Source organism: Lathamus discolor, chromosome 4 (assembly GCF_037157495.1).
Source record: "Lathamus discolor isolate bLatDis1 chromosome 4, bLatDis1.hap1, whole genome shotgun sequence".
Lineage (NCBI taxonomy): Eukaryota > Metazoa > Chordata > Aves > Psittaciformes > Psittacidae > Lathamus > Lathamus discolor.
The window spans coordinates 51,809,257-51,817,845 of NC_088887.1; the positions used below are offsets into that span (position 1 = coordinate 51,809,257).

The window sequence follows — 8,589 nt, forward strand, 5'->3', positions numbered from 1 at the left end:
TTGTGTCCTAATATCTTGGGTCCATTACTTCCGAAGTTATACGACAACTCAGGTTGTAAGTTTAGCAATGCTGAAAAAATGAAGTTCCTATTCCTATTACATTTAGTAAGAGGCTTATAGAAATGTGCTTGCCATGGCTGAGCAGATCTCAGTGTATGACATTTCTGTGTTTTCATAAATTCTCAGTTTAATTTCACTGAACTGAATTGCTGAGGGCTGATGTGTGAAGTGAACCCGATTCTGCACTCACTGGAGAAAATAATGATTTGCTTGATGTTCCCAGTTGCTATGTACTTATGAAGGAGCTTGATAAGTTGGATTCCTTACCTTTCATCTCACAGTTTGCTATGCAAGAGTGAAAAGAAGCTTATTTGGTATTTAAAGACATGCTAGTCTCACTGTGTAGTATTTTTCCATGAAAATGGAAATTTATTTCCATGGAAATAAAATGGTTAAGTTAGTATAAAATTGTGCTGTCCTCATTTGGTCTAGCAGTGATCTGGGTGGATTACCTGTAAGTAAGTGCCGAGTAATCCTTGCCTCAAACTGCAATAATATAGGCAGTAATAAACAGCATCGTAAAACTGACATCACTTAGCCAATGTTTTTCTTTAGACTGAAATGATGGTTTGCATGCTTCAAAGAGAGAATTCCTCCTATTCAAAAGGCTGGAAAGCCACCTGAAAAGTAAAGTCATCTACAAGTGCATGTTTTGAGCCTCGGGTAGTTACATCATTTGAAAAGACAGAGAGAGAAATAGGGTAGGAAAAAAAAAAGTGTACAACTCCTTTGTCTTGCATATTTTGCAAGCATTAGCCAGAGGGATGGCTTTGACCTTAAAGTAAGGTTCACTTACAACACCAGCCAGAGGGATGGCTTTGACCTTAATGTAAGGTTCACCTACAACACCATGGGTTTATCTTGTCTGATAGTTAATACTGTTAATATTTATGAAGAGTGAGTTTCTTATCCAGAACATTTGTTTCCTTTCTAAATAAATCACAGTGTTAAAGAGCTAGTCTTTTAACATGCAAAGTGGTAGGGTGTTCTTCTGGATACAATGCAAATGCATTTTTTTTTTTCCATAGCTGAAAAAAAAAAATACATATTTTCAGTTCTATTCTGATCTGTTTGCATTACAATAGCATTAGAAATTTCAGGGTGGAACCTCCCATTAGTTGTTATACTAAACATTATTCAAATATTTAATAGTGTATTAGTTAAATTCTCGTAGTGGGCAGTCACAGATCATGATACAGATGTACATGAAGAAGACTGAAATAATTTGCCCAAAGTCATAAGTAACAAAGCTAGTGGAAGAAATCAGACCTTTAGACTTATTAGCTGGTCCCTTGCACCTCGACCCAGTCGCTGATTGGTGTTATAAATATACATCTCTGTAGCCAGACTACAATAGCTGAAAGGAGCTTTTTCTGATTACATGCAAACAAGTACATAAAGTATTTAAAATGCAAGCCGTAGAAGAGATCTTTGGAGTTCCATGCCATTCACAGTTCTAATAAGGGGCTTACTGCTGTATAGCCTCAGGAGTGAAAAACCAAGCGCTCCATAGCTAGCTCTAATAGTGCTCCCTTTTAAGATATCGACCAGCTTATTTATAGTTACCTTGCCTTTTAAAGAGGGATAAAGTCAATGATAAAATAATGTTGTAAGATAAAATGACTGGGTTTAGAACTTTTTAAAGATAGACTGTTATATTCGGTGTTATAAGTAGCAAGTTGATTTCATATGTGCAAAATTTGCATAAGCATTTTTAATGCTTTTAATAAATTGGGAATAAATATTTTTGGATTCACATACAGCTTAGAATTAAAATACAGACAGTAAAAATGTGGTGTAAAGTAATAATGAGAGCACAGAAGAAAAACGAAGAGAAATAATGAGGCGCACTCAATTGAGGAGAAAGGGACAAACCTAAGCCAACCGGACACTTTTATTAATCAATCTGTTTATCTGTTTATTTAGCTAAGAGCTGTATAGTTTTTTCACAGGCATAATGTACAAATTGGAAAAAAAATATGTCAGAGCTTATATGAAATTAATTTGCAGGCTATATCTGGCCAGTACACCATTGTTTCCCTATTCTTGACCGAGACTGAAACGTACCTAGTAAAAGTATCCACATTTCTCACTGGGGGGAAAGAGAGGTTGTCTCATATACACTGCACTGTCTGGGGTAGTGTGCACCCCTTCCCTGTGCTTGGCCTTCTTGCTGTGGGAGATATCACAGGTTTCTCCCTTGATGGAAAATCAATGTTTGTATTGGATGGAACTCAGGACGGGGAACTGCGTGTGCAGGCACTAATTAAAGGAATCAGATTCATAAATTCTCCCTGTTATAAAATTAAACACAGGTTTAAATTTTTGTGAAGTTGCTGTTTCCTCCTACCCATTTTCTTATTGCAAGAGGTTTGTACCATTTTTCTGCAGGTTAATTGTGATCACTCCACATTCAACAGTGATATGATAAGTCAGAGTCCTGCAGGTCCTTGTTTGTTTCTGCAGCTCCTGAAATTTTCTGAAGTGGAGCAGGAACAGCACTATCATCCTGGGGTTTCACTGTAATGTTTGATAATGCTTGTTGAAGTAGGAAAACCTGAACACAGAGACTGTTTTCGGACAGTGTACAAGATGGAGAGCCCACAGGTGACAGCATGGGAAGGGCAGAAGTGGGAGCCAGTGGTTGCATTGCTGCAAATGACCATGAGGACTACAGCTATGGCTGAGAGGGGAAGGCTTGACTTGCTGCGGAATAAAGAGTTAATGCTGCGTTTGGCCACAGAATGAGTTGTCAGTACATCGTTGTGTAGCTCAAGCTTGTGAACTGATGTATTATATGCAGGTTTCTTGGGTTAATAAAGCAAAAGGAAGGCAAACACTGGAGAACTTGGATAAGGCTGGGTAAAACCCTAAAAGGAGAGCTGCTGGCAACCTATAGTTTACTTTTGATGTCCTCACTATGCTAATAGGAAAAGACAAGGAGCTTTACTTTCTAAGTTCTTCTAGTGTGTAGTACTGAGGTGGCTGTTGGGGGGGTGCAATTCAGTCAGCAATTATTAACTGAGGTGCTGCAGTTTCTTCTATAAAACACATTGCTGTAGAAAAGTTGATACATTAATTGAGGAAACTTTGTCATTATGCTACTAAAGCTAAGCATGTCAGCTCTTGCTTTTGTATCGTAATCAATATGTCACTGAAAATAAGGAAAGAAAAAATAGATAAAAAATCCACAGAACTGACTTTTTCTGCTTTTCTTATACTGTCTGAATCAATTCTTGTCACACAGATGTGTAATTCATCTTCTTTTTGTTCAAGTGAAAATTGTAAAATGAAAGTCAAGGTATTAATCTCTTCTCAAACTGCTGAAGTGATTAGGTTCCAATTTGATGTTTTCATTTCCTATCTCAGGAGTTTTACTGCTCGCCTTTGGAGGAATGCCTTAAGAGAATTAGCTGTATAATTCCCTAGACTCTCACAACACCATTCACAAGTCTGAATAACTCCAGACACTATGCTGGCATCCAGCTTGTGCTTTTGACAGCTATTTTTAGACTGTCATATTTCTGCCTTTGAAGACTAGCCCAATTGAGCTTCAGACTGAAAAAGCTGAAGCTGTGAATCAGTATTTTGTCCAATGTGAGGGCAGATGATCCGTCCATAGTTTGTGGCTTTATGCATTGTACTGCCTCTGTGGATGGAGCCTGAGTCTGGCACGCAGAAGTTACCATTAGCCTTTTCTTTCAGAAGAGAGACCCATTTCTTTCAGTGCATTGTCAGAGTGGCAGCATGTCTGCCAGCACTGTCACCTCCAGCATCTTGTGACACCCATGTGAGGTGTGGTGACTTGTGGTTCCCATGACAGGCGTTCTCACCCTCTCAACTGAGGCATTGTCATCACCTGCTCTAGTTTGGTAAAGTTTAAGGCTCAGATCCTTTATTTGGGTGAGTGATGGTTGTAAACACCTTCCACCATTCACAAGATCTGGTATTTTTGTTTGGTTTGCTTCCTAAATTACACTGTAGAGCCTCAAACATATTTCAGTGCTTCAGCATCAAAGAGAGAAATCTTATCAGGAAGGTAGCAGTGGTTCCCTTTTCACCACTCTCTCAAACCCAGAACCGCTGGTTCACTGCCCCTTTTGTAGGGCCGTCTGGCAAAAAGGATGCTAGATTCCTCAGAGCCTCTGGAACAATGCAGACCCACTCCTTTCCAGCCTCCTGGGAAGGAGGAGGGTGCCTGTCTCGTGGCCTCTAAGTAACTGTTAAGTGTCATCTGGTGTGAACTGTGAAAATGGAAACACTTCTGAGTCTGGTCCTGCTGAAACTTTGAGGGAAGCTTGAGGCTGCTGATACCTGACCAGGCAGAAACTGCTTAAACCAAGGTGGGAACCAGTAGAAAGAAGCTTTATTTTTTAAATTACTGGTAAAGTATTTGCCATACAGTGATTTTTCAGACAGTTCAAGCAAAAGGAACAATATCATGAAATGTGGAATGGCACAAAAAGTTAAGAAAAAGTGATATGCTTTCAAGTAAGGATCAAATACCCTGACAACAGGTTGTAAAAGATTTAAAATGAGAGGCCAGGCTACTGTATCTGCAAGTGCCATATTGAATCCTGGGTAACAAACCAAGTAGGGCTGGGACCACGATTAGTAACAGAAGGCTGTACCCAATTTGGCCAGAAAGATGGTGTAACACGAGCTCATCTGCCTGTTCTGCAACATGATGGCTGTACTGCACACAATTTTGAAGTTTTGCTTTGATGTAGCTGTAGTTTGGGCCTCTGGACTGAACGTTTGGACTAGCACTTGAAGGTACTGCCAGTTTCGTTTTATCTGAATGAAGTTCAGCGTGTACACTCTCATCACCCAAACCAAAGGCAGGAAGTGGAGACACTGGGAGAGTCACTGCAGAAGTACGCTTGGTTAGGATGTTGGTCCAGAGTAGAAAGCAGGCTGGGCTGTAGCGAAAGGAAAAGATTAATATCTGTCAAGCAAAGCAAGCCCTTGTATACAGTTTGTGGGCAGGACTCTGACCTGGGTCCACAGGCCATCTTGGTGGGGTGAAGGCAAGGCATGTGGGGTGCTAGTCCCAGGCTCACAGAAAACCAGTGAAGGCAGCTGCATGTGCTGAGACAACACAAGCCAGTTTGATGCCCAGCATCTGTGAAAACAAGGTAGGACTGTCACTTTGCAAGGTGGCACACAAAGATCCTTCTCATGGAAAGCTGTATTACCTACTTATTAGTAATCTGAGCTCTGGAGAGCATTGTGCAAGATGCTGGACATTTTCAGTTCAAGTGCAGAAGCCAACACTAAGGCAGAAACTGATACTAACACTAAATAGTTCCAGCCCTTCTTAATTCCCTCTCTTGTGCACACCTAAGGCAAAGGCAGAGAACAGGAAGTGTATAAAACCGAGGGCTTTTACTTTTCACGAAGAAAAGTGAGGAGGACACATTCTGGTGGCATGGAGTCCCAAAACTCTGAAGGAAGTATTTGAACAAGATTGTTGTAGAGAGGTGAACTCTTTCTTTACTGTGCAATAAATAGGGTAAAAGGTCATCTTAACTGGTCCACTTTTAAAAACTAGAGTTCTCCTAATCCTCAAAAACAGGCTGAAAACAATGGTTATTCTTTCTTCTTATTATAGGAAAAAATGGTAATTTGCAAGTTCTTGTAGCCCTATCTAACAAGTTGGCAGAAAGTGAAGTCAAAATTAGATACTTATGGAAGCTACTCTAAAGTCACACAGTTGCTCTACCAACTGGCACCTGGGAAGCATGGGTTGTTATTAGCAAACTTTTTTTTTCCAGACAAAAAGCCAAAATCAAGAATAGCTTCACTGACTAAAACCTGGTGATAGAAGCAGTGGGGTCAGTTATTTAAAACCACTGAACTATCGACAGCCTTCCATGCCCATACACAGAGACTAGGTATGCCTAGGGTTTGATACATTGCTACCCCATGGCAGAGGGGTTGGGACTAGATGGTCCCTTCGAACCCAAACCATTCTATGATTCTATGCTGTGTTGTCCCAGCTGCTGCACCTGTTTGGAAATGTTGTTGTAGATACTCCATCCCTGGCAGTGTTCAAGGCCAGGTTGGATGAAACCTTGGGTGGGATGGTTTAGTGTGAAGTGTCCCTGCCCACGGCAGGGGGGTTGGAACTAGATGATCTTGAGGTCCTTTCCAACCCTAACTATTCTATGATTCTACACCTGTGATTGATAGAAAATAATGGAAAAAGCAGGAGTGCTGCAAGAGGTAGTGATTATGATGATTAGTTCAGATTGTGATGCTGAACTTTTCCAACACTTTTTCCACACCCCTGTGTTCAGCTGTTTTGCCCAGCTAGGTCTGAGAGATGCAACTGCTCCATCAAAGTGTTTTCACAGAGCCAGAGTACATTGTGAATGAGAAGTAATGGTCTCTAAGGGTTCTAATGTCTGTAGAGAAACCCATGAGTCCCCACAACTCACAGCAGAGTAGTAGGTGTCTTCAGGACCGTAGGATGTCATGGAAAAAGGACAGCCTGTATTCCAGAAGTAAAACAGACAAATTCAGTATGGTGAACTGAGTACACCATCTCCAACTTTGGAACAAGTCTGGATGATGCTGGAGTATGGGATCATGAACCATAACCCGTTGCACAGTGCAGAAATGTCCTCAGGATAACTACTGAAACACTATGCTTAGTCCGTCCAGTAACCTGCACTCGGACTCAAATAGCAGAGCTTTATGGGTCCAAGCTAAAATTTACTGAATGTCCCAGGTCAGAAATGAAAAAAAGCATCAGGCTTGAACTGATTCAGCTGATGATCTGTCAGACTTCTATAGGAGAGATGTTTAATGGAAAAAAAGACTGTAAGGCCACGTGTGCCAGTTACAAAGGGTCACTGAGTTATCTGTTATATTGGCTATCTGTCTCATCACATCTTGTGCACTTCATTGGTGCTATCAAAGACCTTTATAGTGAAGTGTAGATGTATGTAGACCTAAAGTATATAGCCGTGTGTGTAAATGAAGGGAGGCAACCATGCACAACACAAGACAAAGGCTAACTGTGTACTGCTGTGTGTGCTCAGCAAATAGCTAGGATTCCTTAGGGGTTTTAGGAGATGGATACATTCCGCTGTGTTTTTGACAACAGTATGCTAACAAAAGGGAAAAAAGAGAAATAAGAGGTTTAAAACTGTCGCTTGCAAACTTGAAAGTGTCACCTGATAAAGCATTACAGATTTTCCTGGAAGCTTTTCATGGCTTTATTCAGATTCCACACCAGCCATACCAAATTAAGCAAAATGGAAATAAAATTTCAAAGGCACCCATCCTTGGAGCCATCAGTCAATTCTCTGAATGTTCTGAATTGAAAGACCCTTGTTCTCCCCTGTTTTAATTTAGCAGGGGAAAAACTGGTATTTTCCTGCAAATAAGTGAAGTAGCCTGTAGCTATAAATCTTCCAACAGAGCTTTGCAGTGAAACAAATTTCTAAACCAATGTATCCAGAATATTTGTTCTGGCAATAATATTGATTTGACTAAAGCTTCATAAATGTGCCTTAGATTTCTAAGTAAATTATTCCTAGATTTCTGTTAGTTTTATCCCGGTACTGGGAATACACATGTCACTATTTTGAGCAGATGTTTTTGATGTTTTTAACCACTTGCTCAGTGAAAATAACTTTTGCAGCATGTTGTTAGTGGTGTCTCTGACAAAGTCATTTTCTCTGAGCTGCTATAAATGTGATCCATGAAAATTCTTTTGGTCCAAATTAGGTACTGAATAATGCATATTTATAAATGATGCATATAGATAAGAGAAGAATTAAAAAATCTTTCAGAGGCCTGTCAAAGAGAAAACAGCCTTTTTCTCCTTAATGTGCTGAAGTTGATAGTAGCTGTATAACTTGAGATGCAATACAGTTACAATGTACAGGGTTGCAGGGTTACAATGACCGAGGATATAGCTAGAAACAAGGAGCAAAAATTAAACAAAACTGCCAATAGAAGCTCTAATTCTAAATTTGAAGCATTGTGTCATTTGACATGCACAGAAGATAGCCAGTGGTGATGTTGTTATTTGTTGTGCAGAGTAGTAGCATTTCCTTCTCATGCCTCTCTGTTAGTTTCTTTTTTCTTCTTCTATGCTGTCTCTGAGATATGCTCAATATTTCAGCATAGCGAAATAATATTATGATTTGAAAGTTGAAACTCATGTGGTTTTGAGTTCGGAAATCCTGGAGACTCAGAATTGTGGTTTTTGAAGTTCTATATGCTATACGGGGTTATTATGAGAGCTTCTATTTGTTTTTAATATTATATTTCACTGATTAAGAGGTTCATTCACTTTATACGTTACAGAAGGGGTAAAATTAAATTAGCTTAACTCACTGAATTTAGAGATGCAGCTATCATGATGCCAGTGTTCCAGCTTTATTACCTTTTCTATTTCCATTGACTATATAGTTGACATTGACGAATTTTTCAAATGTTGATGACCAAATCTTTCCTTGTGTGACATTTCTGACATGGAACCCCATTCTGAGAGGCTGATTTTTGTGACAA

The 8,589-nt window shown here is 39.8% G+C and overlaps 1 long non-coding RNA gene across 2 annotated transcripts in view; it reads left to right on the forward strand.

The window, feature by feature from the left end:
• The window catches only part of LOC136012663 (uncharacterized), a 33,185-nt gene extending 30,046 nt beyond the window's left edge, over positions 1-3,139 (forward strand). The window contains exon 4 of one of the 2 annotated variants that reach the window (XR_010611883.1): positions 2,527-3,139. This is a non-coding gene — a long non-coding RNA (uncharacterized LOC136012663). Of the gene's footprint in view, positions 1-2,451; positions 2,492-2,526 lie in introns of those variants that run through there. The other variant, XR_010611882.1, reaches the window with a different exon arrangement.
• Positions 3,140-8,589: the final 5,450 nt, after the last annotated feature.